This window comes from Anser anser (assembly GCF_964211835.1).
Source record: "Anser anser genome assembly, chromosome: 4".
Taxonomy (NCBI): Eukaryota; Metazoa; Chordata; class Aves; order Anseriformes; family Anatidae; genus Anser; species Anser anser.
This window is the reverse complement of record NC_139724.1, coordinates 52,803,647-52,825,656: the sequence shown is the minus strand read 5'-3', so window position 1 is coordinate 52,825,656 and position 22,010 is coordinate 52,803,647. Positions and strand designations below refer to the sequence as shown.

The window sequence follows — 22,010 nt, the reverse complement described above, 5'->3', positions numbered from 1 at the left end:
AGCATATACCGTACTTCTGACTTGCCACATATTTTCTGTATTTTCTTTTTCTTAAAATTGACTCTCCCAAATAGACTAATTATCTGTATGTTATTTATATACGATGCACATTCTGCAACCTGTAGGGTGCCTAGGGGCTTAGGTTAAATTTGTGTTTATGCATAGCTCCAACTTGCCAACTTTGGCAACTATACTGCCAAATCAGTAACTTTTATTCCTCATGGCAAAGACATGGAAGAAACTAGAAAATACTTTACAGTGTGTAAATTCACTTCCAGACAGCAAAATGATAGAAGGCAATTCTGTCTTAAAGTGCATCGTCTTATATTAGCAATCTTCTGAAAGTGTATCCTCAAACATATCAGACCCAATGTAAGATGAAAATCAGTTATCTTGAATGACAAGTAAAGCATAGGATTACTCTTGAAATCCTTAAACTCCTCATGTGATTTATCTGAAAGATACCTCAGAAACTACTTAGTATCTGTATTTCCCTCCTTAATAATTAGTGCAATGAATCTATATTGGGTTTTACAACGCTGATTGTCAATCTGATAATTGAGCTGCCAGATTCAACCTCCTCTTAATTCCAGACTGACAGCATTTTCCTTGCTTCTAATTGCCATCATGAAAAATTAAGACTTGTCATTTGATTCACCTTAATTTTATATTTATAGCCTCATCACCTTCCTCCTTTTGCAATTTTCTTTCTCATTCATATTTTGCATTTATTTATGCCTCAGCATTCTTTCCTTCCTGTGTCACAATGCTTCTCCATTCCAGCTACAAAACACAGCAATGTCTTCCCATATAAAAATGCATTAGGCTAAAGAGTTTGTGCTGCTTTATGATAACTTAGATAAATATCTGAATGAGTTAATGATTGCACCCAAGCCAGAGCACTCTATCTGTCTTCTTCAGGCACAGTTAAATTGTGTCAGATAAAGATTAGTGCCCATAGATTAGTATTAGGGCTGTATTTTGTAAGTCTCCATTAGATCTGATATTTTGATACCTGGAAAAAATGTACAATCAGTACAGTTTTCTTTATGGGATATTCATATATTTGTGAAATAGATGCATTTCCTCACAGATATGACTGATGGTAACAGCAAGAAACAAGTTTACTTTATCTGAGTCTTTATGACCTCAGGAACAAATGAATGACTACTGTTACCCTAGAGTCTTTGTGGTCTGGAGGAAAAAGGCAAGTATGCATCTGAACTGATACCATTCTTTCAGAACCAGAAGACATTATACAGAGGAGGGCACAGTTCCACTAATATAGTTTGAAAAATAAAACCCTCAGTTTCTTCATGGCACTGGACTTAACAATGCACTGGAATATTAATTAGGTATTGAAAACCTGTTGTAAGCTTCCTTATATTTTTTCTTTTGTTTTTAATTTTTCAGTCAGAGCCTATTTTTTTATTTTTTTAAATAGTCTTTTTAAGTTGTAAAGTACTAGCATTAGATTTGTACAACCCATTCACACATGTGTACAGGCCTTTTTACCCAGATAATGGATAAGGTACAGTGAAATTCAGTGGTATCAGAAACGTGTCTTTGTCAATGTATAGTGCACCAGCTGTCTTTGAAATAAGCATCTATTAGATAAGGGTCATTTTTTGTTCTGGTGTGCATGTCTCTTAAAGAGGATATGAAAAGAAGAAGAAATAAGAAAGAGATACAGTGAGTTGGAATTTTGAGTTGTCTTTTGAGTTGCTTTAAATTTTAAATACTTCTGATGATTATCCTTTGTTTTACTATACACAAGAGCCTACCTAAAAGACTATTGTGAAGATGGTCTATGCAGCAAAACTAGACTTTTTTTTTTTTTTTTTTTTCCATCTTTACAAGCACACTGTACTCCAGAACTTGCCTCTTCTGAATGGACTCAAGTTCATTGACCTTGGCACGAGGTGAGTGGGCTGGAGGCTGCATTCTGGAAGACAAGGTCAAATAAAAAATGCATTTCCCAGGCTCTTCTCTCAAACAAACACACATCTGGTTTGATCTGTTTACAACATTCCAGGTCTTGAAATTAAGGCTAAGTAAGGCAGTCAGCTAGACATTATCAAATGATTGCTGTATGCACTGTATTTCAACTGCATTATATCAAAATTCCGACTTTTACTTTGGGCTGTTGTCCAACCCTTTCCAATATGCCTTCCATTTCCTTTGCAATACACCAGTCAGAGAGGCCATCTGTCTTCCCAATGAAAGTTAAGGAGCTGGTATATGAAAAGCAACAGCTCCTCTTAAAAGAATTTTCCCTATTGTTTTGTATTCTTGTAATTTAATAGTGATCAGACTCTGATTCTTGTTACTCCTTAGAATGGACAATTTTTCTTAACTACTGAGACTGTCATCATTAAGTAAATGGTGTTTGGGATTTTTCCTTCAAGTGAATCTCTGTGAGAAGGTTTGAACAATCTGTTGTTCTTTCATGAAGATTTTTCCCTCTGGTTTGAAAGTGACATACGTGTAGGATGAAAATTACACATTTCTTAAAGAGGATGTGCTATTTTTTGCTATTTGAGATCTGTACATTTTGTTCATGTTCCATAAAAGATTAATGTAGAAGGCTTTTTTTCTTGTTTAAAGTTCTTGGAAAATGTCCGTGCTATTCCCTCTGATATCACAAAAAGAAATTATGTCCCAGAAATGTTTTCAAAAGTGACATGGAACAGATTCTGTTGTGCAAGAGAAATAATAGATATATCCCAGCTGGCTTCCTGGACTCTGTTAATTTTCATTTACTTTCATCTGATCAATCCTTTGCAGTGCTGTCTGGTAGCTGATATAGTACATCAGGGAAATTACAGCTGATTTCTAAAACCTATTTCAAGAAAAGTGTTGAATGAAACTAAAGACTCAGCACAGAAGTGACAGAAAGATAGCTTTCCTGCTCCCTCATCTTTAAGGGCTTTATTGCAAATCACTGTAACTGATTCTTTCCTTAATTACTGAAAAGTGTCAGCCTTGGACTGTCAACAGTTTCCAAGGTAAAGATGATCATCAGAATACCAAAGTAAATGTAAGACAAATTAAAAGTTGTGGATGCTGGTTAAAAATGGTATTTAAAGGCTGGGGGTTAGTAAAGATTTCTTCTCAAGCTTTTGATGTAACTTAAGTAACCTTGAAAATTCCCAAAGAGATGAAAAATAGATAAAATACTTTTTAATATGTTTTTATATTGTATCTTGTGCCCAGAATTACAATTTATTCTTTTAAAGATGCTGATGGTAACATAATTTTCTTTTCAAATACATATAGGAAGGGGTTAGCTAATCTATATACAAATGTGTGGCGCTAATCACCATGCCAACTATACTGTGAATATTTAAAAGAAATCCATCTGAAAAGATGTATCTTCATTCCCTGGTTGATTTCTGAAGTGTAGGTTAACATCTTCTTGCACCACTGCCCCAGATTTTATGTGCCTGGAAGACAAGAATGAGTGAGTCACTTCTAGCAAAGCAGATGACATAGTTTATGACAGAGATGCAAAATACAGATAATCAAGGTGTAAGATATCTCCCAAAACTTTCCTGAATTTCATACTTTCCCAATAAAATAAACTGAGGATTGGGAATAAGGTTTCTCCAGTGAATGTTAATTGATTTCAAAAGTACAATTATACAGAATTTTAAATGTTGTTTTTTCTTATAGCAGTGGACATTAATACAATATTCTAAATAACATGATTTGGCATATTATAGGATACACAGAATACATGAATGGTTAACCCCTGACTTAATGACAAAACAAAACGAAACAAAACAAAACAAAACAAACATTTAATAACACTATCCTTTGCATAGAGAGGTTTTGAAATTCCTGGTTTCCAGCTCAGACTGGTATTCCTGTAATGGGGCAAAAAGTTATCTACCATCAAATGAAATGGACCAAAGTGGTAGTCAGTCAGTCATCTTTGAATATATTCTCATGTATTTTAACTAATTGCAAACCTTTGGGATGTTTTCTCTTTTATTTTGAACAGACAACTGTGATTAGTTTCTAAAGTGTGGATTTTGGCAGCTGAGTCCTATAAGGAGAACATAAAGTGTGTAATATTTGCAGTAGAAGACAAACTACTTAGTTCAGAGAGACAAAATCGATTAAAGAAACTTCTTTTCTCTCTCTCTTTCCCACCAATGCAGAATATCCTACAGTGAGAATGGGATTAACTGTAATGAGTTATCATATTTTTTCTCCACAGAAAAATACAAAAGTGATTTTATGAGGAAAAAAAGGAGAAGTTAGAATTTTCCAAGTATATTTTTGCTTAGATTCTGACTGGTCACTATCTGCAAATTTCCTGTACTTTTGAAAAAAATATTTCAATTGATTAATTTTTTAATACATACAGTGCATCCACAATTCAAGAACACCCCTCTAACTGTATTATTAATATTATTCAAATTTAAATATTTAAACAAGAGTTTGAGAATAGATACTTATGTATACTTAGATATTCTGGAACAAACTTTAGAAAATGTATGTATTAAAAATAAATGAAACACTACTTCAAAGTAAAAACATGGTGGGGCAGAATGGCTTTGATCAGAAAATTACCCTTTTTTAAAAAAAACTATTTTCATCTTACCTCTCTGCTCTCTGTTAAGGAAGAACTAGAGGAAGAAAGAAGGTCAAAGATCAAATAGTTCCCTGCTGATGTTAGGAAGATATTAAATAAATCACCGATCACTGACAGATGCTCTATCTTAATGGGCTGTACACATGGAAGCTGTTTTAGATTCCAGCTCATTTATCCAGTCAAAAGCATCACCTGTCTGCTTTGCTTCAGGCCTTTGGGTGGGTGGTAATAGTTGGCAGAAGAATACCACTGGGAGCTGAAGCAAAATCCCAACTTCAAGCAAGTATGCAAACGATTGCATTGGAATGAGCTCTATTGCGTCTATTGATTTATAGGCAAAGCTAGTACAAATTACAGAAAAGCTGATAGAAGGTTTGCTGCTTATCTACTTTATATTCCTTTAAGTATACTTAAAGTACACTTATACTTAATACTTAAATATCGGTGAGGATAATCCTAAAAGCAGAGTTTCTCCTGGTCTGTGAAGGACATTGTGGATCTCCTTATATCTGTTGGAACCAGCTAACCTAAACTAAGGTATATGTCTTGTAGATGCCTTCTGCACAGTACATATCTAGATTTTTTCAGGCTGAATGGGGCTTTTGGAGTGCAGAAAATACCTTGGCAGTACAGACATGACTGAAGAACCCCAAATTTTTTGAAGGATTACTTTTCACCCGCGTAAATAATCCAGTAACTGATTAACAAGGCACTAAGGGATGCTGATTTGGTCCTTCCACAGGAAGACATCCTCTGTCAGAGTGACAGGCAGAAGCAGTATCTGATTCAGACATCCAGTTTTAATCTGATGCCATAACTGAGGCAAGCCAAGCCATTTCATAGCGGACTCAATGCACTAAAGTAAAAGTTTAACTACATTTACAGCAATCCTTACTTTTTCCAGAGGTTGTGAGCCAAACTCATTTTCTTCTATATCTCTTCTCTGACTCTACAGCTACAGCTGAAGTCCTTGAAATTTCCAAGAGCTAAAAGCTTTACTGTAGCTAGGATCAAGTTATGCTTTCCTAATGATGTGAGCAATTTATACAATGTAAGAAAATAGCTGCTTTTTTTTTTTTAATGAATTACAGTATTCAAATAAAACACTTTTAGATTATATTAAGACATGTGAAATCCATATCCTGCGCGTCTGTGAAATGTGTATCTTAATACAAAGGATACATGCTGAGGACAGAAAGTATGAAGTATGATTTTGCAGTCGGTATTTAGGTTCTCTTCAGGAGATGAAATGACATTTTTGGTTATTTTTTTAATCACTCATGTCTAATGGGTGTAGTGAACAAAAAAAAATTTGCTTTCCATGGAAAGCTACAGGGCCTTCCTCAACTCTCAGGGAACAGCAGGCTGTAGTGCTGCTTCTCAACACCATCTGTTCTTTGGGTTTTAAATGATTCATGGGAATTGAAGTGTTCGGGTTTTCCTGTTGACAGTTCAACTTCAGCAATATGTTCTCAGGCAACAATGGAAGTCTAAGCAAATATATACTATCACTAAATTTTACTTTCCTGAAAAAGTTATGCCATACAGTGAACATAGAAACCTATATCAATAAAATATTATTAACCTCAGTATGTAAATATACTGAAAAATAGTTACCAGTCCTCTTTGATTCCACTCCACCAGTCAATTTGAATATCAGATATCAGAAGTATTAATTTAGGATTTTAAAAACTCTGAAAATTTGTATCACTTGCAGTACGAAGTGAAGCCAAAAATGAGTACTTGTTAATCTCTCTGCTCCCCCCATCCTTTTTGAAATTCCTTTCTAGAAAAGAATTACTTACCATACATCAGCCAAATTTCTGGTGCTGGTCTCTGCCATGTTATTTAAACCTGGTCTTTATCCTATGTGAGGTTTCTTTGGCATTCAGAACAACTACTATCTTCACACTTGACTATTATTTTCTTAGCTCAGGTTTGAAGTATGCAATTTCATTTTCATTTATTCTGTTCTACTGGCATAAAGACAGATCTCTCCTGAGACATAGGTAGCAATGAGCTTCTATGGGAAAGAGAGAGAGAGAGTTGGGGACCATGTTTTGCAGCCTCCTGTCCTCAAACTCTACCTGGCCAGAGGACAGCAATTCCATTTTGTGTCCAATTCTGAATTTTCAAAGTTCCCACTTCATTTGGGAACAAAACAAGACTTTCATTGTTGCCTTTGGAAACAAAACTGGAGCTTTGTGTCTTATGAGCCTCAAATCAGCTTCCAGAAGAGTCTGCTATCTTCAGCCTGGTGGCCCTAGTGTGAAAATATTGCATTTGATTCCTTGCTCTATCGTGATCAGAACAGTTTTCCAGCTCAGTTCTCTCTGATGGAGGCAGTGCCCAAATCTGAGTGTGAGCTTCCTGCACTGCAAGCAGATTCCCAGACACTTGGCTAAAGCATTCAGAAGTCATTTTTTTCAGAGAACTCCGAGTTTCTGAAGATTTCAAGCCCTACATCTGCTTGAAAAGAAAATGGTCACATACCCAACTTGATTAACAAAATGCATTAATAAAAGTTTGGTTTTGTACTGACTTAAGATAAGTCTTGCTCAAATCAATAAAAATGTTCCTAAGACAGCAAAAGTCAAAGTCTATAGCAAAAATCACGATTTGTTATACCATAGGAACTATAGAAGACAGTTTGTTGATGAAAATGGGAAGGGAAAAGGCTGCATTTGTCTTTCAGGTACTTCAGTGAGCCAGAAGGATACAAATAACCACAACGAGAGAGGAGAAAGCATGTAGTAGTCCTTAGGAAGAGGCAGATCATTGTGCAGCATATCAGTTTTTATATCCTAGCTGCTTTCTTTTTTTTTCTTTTTTCTTTTTTTTTCTTTTCTTTTCTTTTTCTTTTTTCTTTTTTTCTTTTTTTCTTTTCTTTTTTACATTTAAGGTCTTATTTCTAACAAATCCAAAGCAGCCTAGAGGCACATATGATCTGCAGGCACTGATCTCCTCACTCAATAACTTTCACAATAGAACTGTGCTCAACTTAGCACTTTATTTATTTATCCTAGAGTTTTGTTGTCTTTCTCATCAGCTCCATGAGGTGGATCATTGCCAGTTTCAGTCACCACCTTTGCAGAGATTTATATTAAGCTTCAGTGCCTCGCTTCCTTAACACACCGTTCATTGTTTCCACTTCTGAATCTTCAGCAGCATGTCTCTCCTTCTTGCATTCATTTTTGGTTTTTACTTAGGAATTCTGATAAAATACCCCCAAATAACCAGAAAGCAACAGCAACAAAAAGCTGTGAGAAAATTGAACAAAATAAATAATATGCAATTTATTAAATTATATTCCAATATATAAATAATCAATATTACATAATGAAATATAATCATAATATATACATAAGTCATGTAGCCATTCACAAAATAATCCAAATCATTCATTAATAAAAGTATGTCTGCTTCTGTAAGAAATCACATTTAAAACCCGTCTGTATGGAGTAAAAACTCAGTGCATGGAAACACTGGAGAAACAAATTCCTGGTAAACACATGTGCAAAATATTTAGAACATGTAAAACACATTTGTAAGATTAGCTAGTTTTCAAAGGATAATAATCTGCTGGGATAGGTTGATTTTATTTATTTTTTATTTTCCTGTATTGATAGAAATCTATCTTCAGTGAAAAACAGATTCAAATGCTGTTTATCTTCTGTGGTAATGATTATTTGATATATGCTGTTATTTTACTTCTCTATGATTTCCTACAAATGAAAGATAATTTTTAATTATGCTAGGTCTGTTTTCTTCACTTCAAATGCTGAATGTTTATTCAGCACATACTGTCTGATGAGAAAATTTCTTCTCATACCTTTTTTAAATGCAGTGACAGATGATGTTCATATTCCCAAAGCACAATCAAATGTAACAGCTTGATTCCACATATCATCTGGCTTTTTTTGTTTGATTGTTTCATTTTGTGTGGAGTTGTAAATGCACATTGAAAAAATTCTAAAAATCTGATCTAATGTCCAAGTGAAAAGCAAACATTTAATGAAGAAACACAGAACATTGTATATGACAGTTAATTATTTGCAACGTCACTGTTGTTGTTCATTGGCTTCCCCATTAACTATTGTTCTATTGTTTCCATTTCCTGTTTTGGGAGATTAAAACTAGAGCAGTAGGAGTTCCTTTCTCCCTCCCCAGTGCTCAGAAAAAGAAATCTTCCATAACCTTCTACTGATATTTTTTAGATGACTGCATGAAATGTATTTCTTCCTTTCCTGGGGAAGAGTGCAATAACAAGAACTTGTGTGGGATGGGATGAAGTAAATAGAGAAAAAATGGAATACATTTTTCAGTGTGTGGAGATTCTAGTGTAAGCATTGAAATATAATCTCTAACATCTTCAGATGTTCCATGCCAACTTTACACAAACTAAGAATGCAGAAGGAAATCTAGGTAACCAACCAACATACAGTAATGCTTCAAAAATAAAAACTAATCATGAATGTACATTTTGGGGTCTAATTCTGTTTTCAAGCTGGATTTAAAGCTGGATTCATCTTCTTAAAATTCTCAGCACATTTCATCAACCTTCAGGAAACACCTGTAGCACCTACATTTCACCATGTTGCAGTTTAACCCAAATACAAATCACGTAATAACCTTATTACTCACAACACCTGCTACCTTAAGAGCATACCCCTTAGAGACATTGTTGCACTAAGCTTTCCTACTTCTTCAACAAGCTGTATGAATAAAGCCATGGCTCCTTCAAGACCTTTAATATTCTCTGAGATAAAAATGAAAAATGAACAAAGAGCACTTTGTGAAAATAGTATGACAATTTTCCCAATTTATCATCCAAATCAGCTCTGTTTGGGTGAGGAACTCAGTCATACATCCTGTGAACATCCTGTACAACCGAGTACACAAAGTACAAATACATTTTCTGCTGCTTTTACTAGGTGCGAGTTACAAAAACAGAGCTTCTGGTCTTAAAACTAATGACCCCTAATTTTGTTGTCTTTCTTTTAAGAGTTCTAACATCCAAAACCATCCCAAATTCAGCAAAACATTTACGTCACTAACTCCTGCCTAGCTGTACCACATGGACAAAGAAGACAGTGACTGGTGATGATAGATATTTCTGTAGTAACCTCTCTCTCTCTCTCTCTCTCTCTTTTTTTTTTTTTTTTTCATTTTCTCAGAAATAATGGGATAACTTTGTATAGGAGCTCCACCAGGGTGTCTGTCTTATTAGTTTTCCACTTCACCGGACACAGTTGATTGTCTCTGACTCTAGGAAATGATTTTGCAAGACAGAAATCTCTTAGCACCTGGAATCAAAGAACAGCACAGAGCTGGGCAAGTGGCAGAAGAATTGGGATTCAATGCCAGTGGTAGGAAGAAGTCAGAGTTTAGACGCGGAGGCAGTGTGACTTTTGTGCTCTCTCCCCAGAGGCTGTGGCTGGAACATCAGTTTCTGAAAGCAAACTACCTGAATATGAACCAGATGTGTGCTAAACTGTCCAAAGTCATGCCTACACTTTCCAGGACACTGCTGTGCAGCCAGAAGTCCTTTTAACTGGTCTGCATTTCAGCCTTCATATGCACAATCATGGCTGCACAACCCTTCTTTCTAAATGCAAGAATGAAAGCATTCAATTTGACATTTTTAAAAATGACATTAAATGCAAACCGTTTCTTTTCTTTAGAAAAAAAAAAAGAAAAAAGAAAAAGAACAATCAAACCAATAACAACTCACATACAAAACAAATGTTCAGTATTATTGACTAGAATATTTAATACACAAGGGTAAAAATACTCCATAAGATGACAGAGTAGAACTCACTTTGCATCCTACTCTTTCTTTGTGTATAGTCAAATACTTCAGTAAATACAAAACTTGCAAAATAGCATGTCTTTCTGAAGACTGAAACATTTATTGCAAGTAAATAGTGAACATAGAATGTGTATAAGCAGTTAAGTTTAATTTTTGAAATTCAGCTATGAGAACTGGAGGATAATTCACTTCCTGAGTGGCTTGACATCTATTCTTTCAATAATCTAATTCACTTTTTAAGTAACTATAATGCTTCTGTTGGTTACTTTGGGCTTCAGTTTGCCATTAATAAATAGCTTAGACACATTAAAACACGCAAACTTTACTGATCCTTTCAGCTGTTTTGTGCATCTAGAAAATATTTTGGTACTTTCAAATAATGTAGCATAAAATGTAGTTAGTAGTTTTTGAGAAAAGTACTTGTCTCCTTCAAGGTTCAATTCATTCTGACTCACATAACCTCTCTTAAAATACTCCACAGATAAATATGTAAGAAAAGAAAGTGTTTTGGTGGTGGTGGTGGTGGTTGTTTGTTTTGTAGGAGTCAATTGTTCTGAGCTAAGGCTGACCAACTCAATTGCCTTTTATCCATGTGTCCACTAAACATTATACTACTAAAAAGAATGTTGATATATACCTGTATTGCCTTCTACAAAAACAATTAATAATATCTGATCCCCACTATCTCGTTTCCGCTCTCTGAAGGGGAAAGTAAGTTCTTAATTTTTTTTAGATATCATTGTTTGGTGTTCAGATATTAGCAGAAGATATTTTCTCTGGTGCTTTGAGATAAACATATAATAGTTGGAAAAATATTGTAATTGAGAAAAACTCCAACATGAAGAAACACCATAGCAGAACAAAATTCAGAGTTCTGATGTGCGGTTAAATCTTAGTGTAACTATGAGTGCTGGCAGTATCTGGAGGGCAAAGAGGGTCAGCAAGAGTGATCATTTTATGACTTTTTTTTTTTTTGTCAAAATGAAAATATGGTTAGGGGTCAGGACAAGAGATTGAATGGGAGATCTGTGACAGCAGAGTTCTCCTGGCATAAGCCCAAGCAGCAAAGCTGCAGCCTCACTCCCTGCTCTCACCTCCAAAGACCTGTGTGTGTGTTTGCTTGTGTGTCTAGGTGTGATGGCTTTGTCTCTATATAAAAGTCATTCTCTTTCAAATGCATGAGGAAACATTGACTGCAGAAAAGATTTATCACAGACATTTATTCTTGCCTGATGAATCAACTTGAAAGTGGTTTGTGGACAAGTGAGAAGGCATTTTGGGGCACTAATAATGTATTTTCCTTCCCTGCAGTAATTAAAGAAATGATAATGTCAGCTCTTCCCTGTTGTATATGAGTAGCAACATTGCACTGAATAGAAAGCAAACTATATGCTTTATGGAAGGATATTTTTACCACATATCTAAGACGAAGGAAACATCTGAACAAAACAGTATCCTTTTACCGGATGGGACTTACCTCTCTCAAACACTTATTTCTCTCTCAACCTGGTGCTTAAACATTGTTTTGTATGGAAGTTTCCCTCCTGACCAATGTTCAGCTAATGATTGCCTATGACTTTTCTCTCATGCAGAGAAAGGACTCTGAAGAGTTCCTTAGAGACTTTAACTATTCAAGATTTATCCTGGAAGCTCATTTGAATAAATAATGATAGATGAAGCATGTCATTGTATTCAGCATGACAAAATAAATAAAGAAACAAGATATAGCTGCATGGATGTCTCATGAAATGGTCATGCACAGTTGAAAGATTTGCTAAATCGATAAGTATATGACATAAAACATATCCTGAATAATAACATCGATGGTATATAGGCCTACAGTCAAAACATCTGATGACACTTCCCTAGAAACAAATGTTTATACTATAGCTGAAAGTAAACTCAGTTCTGCCATGCTCTTGTTTTGGGTTCCAGCAAGATATATAAGATTTCTTTTAAGATTTCTGGCTGAACTCTGTGCAGTTGCATACATTACATATTATTCTAATCACAGAGGAGTATTCATGTGATATAAAGCCATATATCATTGTTCTATACTCACAGACTAATCATTTGAAAAACAACTGCTACCTTTTAATGTAAATCTGCATAGCAAAGCAGGCTCCCATGTCTTCTGGCTCCTCAGTTGACCTCTGGGCTCCCACACTGACTGCTGATATCACGCTCCTCCAGCAGGTACTTGCTCACTGTTCAGTTTTCTCCCATCCTTTCATGGGAGCTCCCATCCTTTCATCCTCTCCCAAACATGGAAGCTGTTTGCTGAATGACGTGTTTTGGAAAAATAGCCCACGGTTAAACCTTTCTATATATTTCTGGAGGTTTCTGTCATTTTTTCATTATATTTTTGTAAGACTCAGGCTCCCAGTTGCTAATCTGCTGCACCCAAGTGTTTGCCTTGGCAAAGTGACATTAGCTATAATGAATGTGAAAAAGAAAAAATAATGCTGCATCAGTTAACAGGAGAAAGACAAAAAATAAGCATAACCACCATCTTCTGTTAGGAGAAAAACACAGAAGCAATACAGAGCAGATTTGAGGCACTGAACAAAGTCAATAACTTCACTAAGAAGGACAAGTAAGGTAGTAAAAATCAGTATTTCACCATCTCCCTTGGCTTCCCCAACTTGTAAGAGCTCCATAAGACACAGCTGCTTGCCTGGTGTCATTGCTCTCTACAGCTACCTGAAAGAAAGTTGTGGGGAGATGGGGGTCAGCCTCTTCTTGCAGATAACTAGTGATAGGACTAGAGAGAATGGTCTCAAGTTGCGCCAGGGAAGGTTTAGGTTGGAAATTAGGAGACTTTTCTTCTCAGATAGAGTAGTCAGGCACTGGAAGGGGTTGTCCAGAGAGCTGGTGGCGTCACCGTCCCTGGGGATGTTTAAGGAAAGGCTGGACGTGGTGCTTAGGGACATGGTTTAGTGGATGAGATTGATACTAGGGTGCTGGTTGGATCAGATGATCTTGAAGGTCTTTTCCAACCCTAATGATTCTATGATTCTATAATTCTATTATTCTATAACAGAAATAAGCAAAAAAAAGCAGTGATTAGAAACCTGGAGTTCCAATTCTTAGAATATATTTAATTATTTTCTTAATACATTATGGAAACTTACCTTACTCTGTCTGCAAGACTTGAGGGCCTGAAGAATCAGTAACTCCAGAGAAAAGGTGTGAGAGAAGAGCTTCAAAGTGGAGTGAATTAAGCTGTTTTTTTTTTTTTGTTCCCCCCCCCCCCGCATTGGCTTTGATATTTCATTTTCCTTCAAGTGACAGCTGCTCCTGACAATCATATGCAATATACTACCAAGTATAACACAGAGTCTTTCTATCCTCTTTGTAAAACTGGATGCATCTGGAACCTTAAAAAGTGGAACAAAAAAAGTTTGATTTTTAATACAATAAGTTTGTTCCTTCTATGACTTTTTAAAATGTGACATGATTTTGTAATTCCTTTTGCTTTGAAACACTGTACTCTGCCCTATTTATTTTGCCTATAAGACCTGCTAACCTATGTCAAGCTATTAATCTAAGAAGATTTTCTTTGTTAAAGGATGACACATGTTTAAAGTTATTTCTTAAAGTTATTCCACAAGTTATTCCTTATAATAACTTTTATTGCAGTAAATAAAATAGAATAATGAGAGGCAACAATATTGAACATTAGCAGCAGCTTCTAAAGTTATTCAATGAAGTGGATAACTTTGCATTATAATGAATTTATATGATAACAGAAATAATGTTAAAATATTATTGCCTTACTTCTTATTTAATAGATTTTTTACTGCTTCGAAAGTCATGTATCATATGCTTGTAATCAGGAATCCAAGTGTATTTGTTATTTATTCAGTTACAGTCCTATTGTGGTGGTGGTTCAGTGAATGCTGCCTCTTACTCATTTAAAAGCCTAACCGCTTTCATAAAATATTAATATTCATTTTTATTTTACATAGCCAAATTAATTTTGTCCCCCTAAAAATATCATCAGTGTTATTCCTAGAGGAGATTATTCATGGCTTTAGAAAATTTGAAATTTTAGAGCTTTTCATCCACTCTTCACAATCTGATGTTACTAGCAATTTACATATTACAAACATGATTTATAAAGCAAATATATGCTATTCTTATCTGCAGGAAGAACATGTTACAATTCATTTTTACCTTTTTTTTTTTTTTTTTTTTGCCTTGACAACCTAAGCCTTGATTGCTCAGTATAAATTCTAATTATTAGAGAAATAAATGACAGATTCAGGATGGAGAATAGAAGGAAGAGGCCAAAAGCAAAAGGCTATTCCCGGGATAAAGAAACCATCAAAATGCTAATAAGCCCTATTCCGAAAGGATATTATTGCTTCTTTGTTCAGCTTTATTTATAAACACACACATCTGCAGTGGCAGTTGCACAGACTTAAAAGCTGTGTCCAAAATGCACGCTGCTCCAGAACCTACAGAGAATTAAAGTCCTGCCCAGTTACACAACTTTCAGAAAAAGCGCTGGAATGAAAAATGACAAAAGTCTCCAGAAATCTGAAGTCTGAGTTGAAAGGTCTTGTCTAGCTGTCTCAGAATACCTTCTATATGAAGAATTAATTGCTTTTATATTCAGCTAGTATTTCCTTTCACAGACGTTAAAGAAAACATGGGTGAGCATGATACCTGTGCCATGATGGGTCAACTACATTACAGTACTGAATGGGAGACTACATGAAAAGTCCTAAAGATATATGATGGGAGGAACTGTGGACTGGGGTTATGAAGAAGTTAGAGGATTCTACTTAACTTCCTGCTGAGTACGGAAAAAAAAAAAAAAAAAGACAAGGAAGGAAGGAAGAGGAAGGAAGAAGGAAAGAGAGAGAGAGAGAGAGAGGAAAAGAGGGAAACAGGGAAAGAGAGAAAGAGAGAAAGAGAGGAAGGGAGAAAGAGAGGAAGGGAGAAAAATGAAATTTCTTTGCTACACTACAAACTTTCACAGCCATCCATTGGGGATAACATTTAAATAGGTGATTTGCAATTTCTTCTCTCTCCTAACTGTGACATAATATAGTACACTTCACGCTCCTCTTTGTATGTCCATAGTATGTAAATTACCATTTACATTTCTCTGCCTGCTTGTACGATACTTCAGTTGAGGACAGCTCTGGAGCGTTCATACTATTTTTGAGCCCAAACTTTTCTCTGGTGTTATAAAACCATTTGGTCTTTTCCTGAATAATGGCTGAGTTGTTGCTTACATGTTACAACCTGATGTGAAATTTTCTACTCTGATATATTTGTCAGCACTTGTTATCTGCAATGCTTAGTAAGAAAGTAAGGGAATAGCTTTTTCAGCTTGATTACTGTTCTTACATTGAAAGTAATTATCATACAGTCTTATTTCTTGAAATCTAGTTTATGGTTTCTTGGTTTGAGTTCTTCCTTTATTCTATGTTAGATTACATTGCACAACAACTTTGTCCCTGACTGATCAGTTTTCTTGATAACTTTGATATTTCATTATTTCTTTTCAAATCTCTTTATTTTTGCTGGAAAACTCATTGATTTCATGAGATGTTCTATATTCATGGAGTATTTCTAGTTTGGTTGGGGTTCAACTTCAGTTTTTGTTGGTTTAGATACTTCTATTGTTTGTCATTGTTTTGCCTGTGATAAACGTCACAAAGTCTAATCTTAGGTGTTTAATTTCTTTGCCAAAGTAGTAACTTCTTGAGGTACTAATATGTTTCTCACTTCTTAAAAGTAATCTATCCATTGTTTTATTCTATTACCTTGGTACTTTATTCATCTTCAAGAGAGCCTTTGTCTAGTAAGAACTTGCCAACTATGATTGACTTGTCTTACTAAACACTGCTCTTAACAGGACCTTCAGCTTTGGAGTTCGTTTCCTCTCACTATCTTCTTTGTTTTTGCTGTTGTTGTTGCTGTTGTTCTGTATAGATATGTATTTGTATTTAGCTATTTATTTTGCTATTTTTGTTCCCGCAACCTATGCCATTGCTGTTGATATCTAGTGAATGCAAATTATTCCAAAATGAGCAGGAAATTGAAGCAGAAGGGCTTTGACAACAAGGAATTTGTTTTGTTTTTGCATATCTCTTTCTTTTTACTTTCAAAATGTCAAGCCAGTAACATTTTGCACTTGTTCAGTTAAAAGATAGGTTGCCACAGTAGGAGCAAGGTAATAGCATTAGTTAAAATACCTGAACATGAAAAAAAAAAAATCACTTTTTTTTTTTTTTCTGAAAAGCAAAACACACAGACAGTTAGCATTCACTTAAAGTAGTTCATCTACAGAAGATAACCTTACTTATCGGGGAAGAAGTGTTTTAGATTATTTGGGGTAAACATCTAGTTTCCCATATATGAAACTTCTATCTGTCATACCACATTTTTTCAGAACATTTTGTCTTGTACAATATCATAGAATCATATAATGGTTTGAGTTGGAAGGGAACTTGAAGATCATCTGATTTGAACCCCACTGCCACAGGCAGGGACACCTTCCAATAGATCAGATTGCCTAAAGACCCATCCAGCCTGGCCTTGACTACTTTCTCATTTTTTAAAAGGATTTGGTTATATCATAATAAGACACACAATAAATCAGTGATATAACCCTTAACTTACAGCTTGGTACAGGCTTCATCAGAAGGAGACCATACTTCAGTTACAGCTCCCATCTTTCTGCTTAGCACTAATGTTTATCAGGATGATGCAGTATGCTTGATATAACAAGTACTTTTCTGATCAAAAGTTTTACATAGAGTTTCTGAGTAGACTGAGAAAAATAATACTGTATTTGTCAAGATACAAGATAAGTATTCTTACCCTATTTTGTTCCTTGGCTACAGGGCAGTAATGTCCTTTTTATGCAGTACTCTATAGTGCCAAAGAGAGGGAAATAATCATTACCCTCGACCTATAAACAGAAGCACATATTTTCATCAGACAGAAATTCCATTTACCTACTTGCATATGAAAGACTCTTAGAGGAAGAATAGAAGTTACAGGACATGTCAGGTATTGTTTTTAAAAGAAAATAATACTCTGATGTCTGAACATTTAGCCACATTGACCACAAGGAGACAGATACTCAAGAGAACTCTACTGAAGCACTAAGGACTGTGATGAACGTGTCCCGTCCCCCATCCCATCCCGTTCCTCCTCACCCCCTCCCCCCCTCCGCATCTGATCTGTTTTTGTGGCTCTTGAAATACTTCTATTTCTGCAAGTATTGATTTTATATCTTGAGCAGTTGTGACTTCAAAATGTTCTGTGAAGATCCTGCATTTCTCATTTTGAAATAAATATGAAGCGCTCAGAAACAGACTCAGAAAGGTTTGGATTTACCACTGTACCAGCTGAACCACAGGCCTGAGTTGTCAAAAGAGGCATGCGAAGCTGCATGCATAGGGGGATTTGCTAACAGACCAAAACCAAAGACAACATTTAGGTGGTCCCAGAGCCAGTTGCTTTGGAAACATATGAAAACCACAATTTGTATTTAACACATCTAATATGTGACTAGAATAAAGAATAAAGTGCATGTTATCTAGTCAAAATGCAAAAACAAACAAAAAAAGCTGGGGAGAAACCTCTGTAAATTTTTAAGGTCTCAAGAGACTTGTCAGGATTTCTTCTGAAGGAATTACTTAACACTTGAGTGATTTCTTTTCACATGAAAACAACCGTGTTCTCTGTTCACGTTAGAAACTCCCAAGGCAAAGGATGTTCCAGCCAGTCCATCCATAGGACGTGGTGTTACGAATAGGCTGCACCGCTGTCAGATCACATTCTGATAATGTGTATTTCACTTGAAATGAAATGGTTATTTTCTGCTTTGTTTTACTCATCCCTGTTCAACCAAGCGTTATTGGAAGAGCTAACAAACAAACTAAAAGTCTTCAAAAACTTTTTTAAAGTCAAAACTGTTGCACACAATCTACTTAAATTTTACCTGAGGATTTTAGAAGAAGAAAAATTGGAGTTTTAAAACAGTATTTCAAGAAGCAATTAACCTCCTATTTAGGCCACAGAATTGTAATGGGGCCATCACTATGGCTCCTACACCATGCTTCAATTGTTCATTGCCTCTTACAGCATTTTTTCAGTGCATCTCTATATTTTTCCCATGTATATACTTACACATTCAAGTCCTTAATATCCCATTCTGATCCTGTTTTGGAGGGAAAATGTCTTTTCAGTCATCCCTTCTGTCCTGCGACTGAATTTAATGCAGTTAGAGCAACATGGTCTTCACGTAGCTAATTTCCAGTCACTACACACATAAGTAAATTACATGTTACAAAGGAGCCTGTAAACAGAATCACAGTTAACTGTCTTCCATCTGAATGTACCACAGTCAGTCTGCTTAAACAGAAGTATTGCCGCAATAGCTCCAAACCACAAAGAACGAAAAATTGTACTCTTAGGCCCTTAGCTGGATATTGAGGCAATGCAGATCAATATGAGGCAGTTACCTGCTGCAGTCACTCCAGCTGAGCAAACATTTTTCCTTGAGAGTCTCCAGAGAACAGAGAAATTGCAGAGATTGCTCACCGACTGATGTTGATGTAGAAGTGAATTATTTACTAGTGCATATATGAAACTGATATTTTTAGTCTCATCATTAATTGTGGAGAGATGGAAAGTGCTTTCCCTTTCTTAAAAAAAATGGAAATAAAATGGAAATAAAAAGGATATCTCTGCAACAATACTTGACTTACAACATAGGTTATATCTAGGATGATATAGGAATAGACACACTAGTCAGGCCTGTTCCTTCCTTCCCTGTACCCTCTGGGTATGGGTGTTAATAATGCAACTTTTTTTTTTTTTTTCTTTCAGGGGCTTCTATAGCTTTTGTGAAACATGATAGACCGGAAAAATATTTTCAAGGTTTATCTTGATCAGAAATGTCTGTATTAAGAGTAGGTTCAAATCATCTGATGCAGCAATGTTTGAGATCTAGTCTTCAAACACAGGCTTACACCCAGCAGTACTGAGAAGTATTACAAAGAGTTGTCCCTTGAAGTAGAATCCGACGTACCACACTACTATTCAGAAAGCCACCTGTATGTGGCTGTTCCCAAGCAATGGAGATAACTTTCTCCAACATTGTTCTCTAAAGTCTGAGACATGGTTAAAGAAGAAAGACATAGAAAAAGGTGCCATGTGTATGTCCTTCCCTGGCAGCTGTGCTTCAGGAAGACGTCTGCAGGGCAAGTTGGTGCTGAGATTGCCAGTGAGACAGAGCCCTTCTGCTGATAACAAGGTGAGGGATATCTTGTTCTGGTGTAGGTGTGAGGCAGTCATGAAACTGCTCAGCATTATGAAGACTGTAGTGGAACTGGAAAAAATCTGGAGAATGAGAAGATAAATGGACTGAAATGCCTGAAGCACAGAAAGACTCTTAGGAGCTAGAGAGCAACTGAGCATGGAAGGTTGCAAAGTCCATGCAAATCTAATTTTAAGTCCCCAGCTGAAGTTCAATTTTGGGTCTGGCCCATAGAGCCTAATCTGTTTTCTTGACTTTTAAAGGACGTGGATCAATTCACTAGAAGTTAAAAAAACAACAACAACAACAACAACAACAAAAACTGTTTCATACTGTATGCTGTTAGCTATTACCTTTTTCAAGAATTTGGAATTATTAACAATATTTTTGTAAAATACTATGATGTCTGTACTAAGATGCCTGTGCTTTTATTCTTCTAGACTTTTATATATTAGCTCAAAAATGTTTACGAATTCTCCTTTGGCCTACTTAGTCTCTTTTTAGTAACTGATCAGTGCCCTGAAGCTTTAATAGCACATTTCCACCTAAACTTAATACATGTAAACAAAAATATTATATTAGCATACTGAATTATCAGTCATTTGAACCTTAGCCCTATCTTCTAATGTTTAATCGCTAACTTGCCAGGAATGACTTTTGTGTGTATGTATTTTTGAATGGCTGCTCTGTTATTTAATTTGTATTCTTCATTCTAAGTGGTCTTGGTGATTGCTATGCCCTTTGGGATGTATTGTTAGCAGAAAAATAAGCACATTCAACAGGGTGGGTAGTGACAAAAAAAAGAGACTGATCATTTTGGACAGCTACTGTTTGCTTCAATTGCTGCCTGAAAATTCTCAACAATATTTCCCAACTTTGCAGTTGTACATCCAAATATTTTAATGATTATAAGGCACTCAGATGCTATGGTGACTATCACTAAAGAAAGCTATACAAAAAAATTGTGAGACATCACAAAAACAATATATCAATGCAAAGAATGATTGTATCGACTTATTGCCTTCAAGTTAAACAATGCATTTTTAATGCACATGTATTTTTATAGCAATAGTATAAAAATCTATCATGAGCTCATTTTGTGTCTGAGCAATCCTTGCTTTGTATAAAAGTGGCTAACTTCTACAAAAAGATAATCTGTTACATAAATTGTGCTAACCTGCTGAGACATTTTATTCTCAGAAGATGCCGGAAGATTCTGGTATGGTGAATGATATAAAAGAGTGCTAAAAGTAGAATCGATTTCTAATACCTTAAATATTTTAAATTATAGATATCCCACAAAGAAGTAAATAACATTTCTTCCTCTAGCTTTTGTGTTTCTGTTCTAACAAGATATAAAAAGTATTTTGTATTGAATGTGATTCCTAAGAACTGGCATATTTTTAAATTCAACAGAAATTAACTTTACCCAGCAGCGTGCAAACAAAAATAAGTTTCATACCTTTTAGTTTAATAAATAGTTTTCTGCATCAGCCTTTGCAATTGCTCCAAGTACAGCAAAATTTTTCATATGATGTTTTGGACAATGACAGTTCAGCCTAATCCAAAAAGGAATCAGTCATGCAGAGTATTCTTTATTAGGTCTCACAGCAAAGAGCTGTAACTGAGAGAAAATGTAAGGGACAGCAGGTCATCGAGACAGAATGTTTTTTTTTGACTAAGAAAATCCTTGACCATTCTGGAGGAATTCCAGTATAAATCTTGGTTCCCACAAATAGTAGTTGTTAGGATAGTTGCTCATGCACAGCGTGAGAGAGGAAGGGAAATTCCTTGACAGCCAGATGGTGCCATCACAGATTGAATATAAAAAATAACTAGCAAGGGAAGAATAGGCAAAAGTAAGAACCAGAAAACAGTTTAGCACTTAGTACAGGAGAGAAGAAAAATGAGGTCCTATCAGAACTAGCAGCAAAAATAAAAAGCAAAGAAAATTAAGCAAATTTCTACCTGAGAAACATTTTTTATTGCCTTCCAGAGCTGGATTCTTACTCTGAAAATATTTGCTAAGACCTTTCTCCATTCAAAAGTAATTTTATTTATTTATTTATTTATTTATTAATTATAATAGTGAATCTTTAAGCCAAATAAACAGTCCTATGGACCTCCACGGAATAGTTCATCTGGTTACATGGCTTCACAACTGTTAGGCTCATAAAATATAAATGCCTCTCTTAAGGCTTAATTACACAAAGTAATTAGCACCTTTTCTTTTCAGCACTTGCAGGCAAGTGCTTCTGATGCTGCTGTCTGGGAAAGAGTTCTTTATCCTTGTCTTGTACGTC

At 35.5% G+C, this 22,010-nt stretch overlaps 2 long non-coding RNA genes across 6 annotated transcripts in view; one reads left to right on the top strand and one right to left on the bottom strand.

Annotated features, from left to right (window-relative positions):
- Positions 1–22,010, top strand: part of LOC310898714 — an 82,955-nt gene that overhangs the window by 25,436 nt on the left and 35,509 nt on the right. The window lies entirely within an intron of this gene.
- Positions 7,983–21,823, bottom strand: LOC310898715. 3 transcript variants are annotated; one of them, XR_014583578.1, is made up of 4 exons: positions 21,170–21,823; positions 18,576–18,708; positions 17,259–17,349; positions 7,983–13,118 (listed from the first exon to the last, which is right to left on the bottom strand). It is a non-coding gene; the product is annotated as an uncharacterized lncRNA (long non-coding RNA). The 3 variants fall into 3 exon arrangements; XR_014583576.1 differs by having other exon boundaries at positions 18,576–21,823; XR_014583577.1 differs by having other exon boundaries at positions 7,983–12,849; positions 18,576–21,823.